A 1057-nucleotide genomic window follows, 5' to 3' on the forward strand; every position below is an offset into this window, starting at 1 on the left:
GTAATCTCACTGCAGGAAGAAAATTACTCACCATGCAAGGGGACTATCGTGATCATTTTAATTAATCAGTCAATCAATTTGATAATTGCGGGTAGAAAGATTGGGAGAGCATAACGTATATGATTCGCGAGTTGCAGCAGTAATCAGTCATTTTCTCGTTACAGCGAGATGTCTTAATGACATTTCAGCCTCCCACCTACACATATGGAGATGACCATCGTAATAAAATCAGGTATATTATCGATTTTGTAAAGTAATACATTGTGTTAAAATGATATTTATAACCCTCTGTGCTGTCACCTTGAGGTACTTCGTATGTGACAAGGCACCTGGCTATTTTAAGAGAGTTCGAAAGTGGTGGTGGTGGTGGTTAGTGGTTAACGTCCCGTCGACAACGAGGTCATTAGAGACGGAGCGCAAGCTCGGGTTAGGGAAGGATTGGGAAGGAAATCGGCCGTGCCCTTTCAAAGGAACCATCCCGGCATTTGCCCGAAACGATTTAGGGAAATCACGGAAAACCTAAATCAGGATGGCTGGAGACGGGATTGAACCGTCGCCCTCCCGAATGAGAGTCCAGTAGTTCGAAAGTGAGGATGCATCTTGTAACAGAGGTAGAGCATGCTCTTAGCACTTTGTCAACAGCCAAAAATGAGTTTAGCATTCTAGTCCTGTGTTGCAGGACGCAACAGATATTAAGCTGATAATAACAGGTACTTTTTTTTTTACTTGATGAGAGAATGCTTAGAGAAAATATAGCCTATGCCACACTGTTGTCTAGGATTTTCACAAGCAACGATACTTTAGTGTTGTGAAAACGAGTGTATACCCTCAATTTCGTCCGTCTTCTAAAATAACTTGCATGAAAGGTAGAAATCTACATATTAAGTGAGAAATTCAAGGTGTATGGACAACAACATCCCTCTCTTGGATTGAGTAAAGTGGATTTCTTAAACTGAAGAGAGTTTCTCAGTGTGCCGCAGTCAGCGGCAGATGCTGTCCTGTGGGCTTGGTTGATCGGAAGCCACAGCTTAGCCTGTGACAGCCAGTTGGTTACAAA

The 1057-nt window shown here is 42.6% G+C and overlaps 1 pseudogene; it reads right to left on the minus strand.

The window, feature by feature from the left end:
• Positions 1 to 583: 583 nt before the first annotated feature.
• Positions 584 to 754, minus strand: LOC126337489 (U2 spliceosomal RNA; annotated as a pseudogene).
• Between the last annotated feature and the right edge of the window lie 303 nt (positions 755 to 1057).

Source organism: Schistocerca gregaria, chromosome 2 (assembly GCF_023897955.1).
Source record: "Schistocerca gregaria isolate iqSchGreg1 chromosome 2, iqSchGreg1.2, whole genome shotgun sequence".
NCBI lineage: Eukaryota > Metazoa > Arthropoda > Insecta > Orthoptera > Acrididae > Schistocerca > Schistocerca gregaria.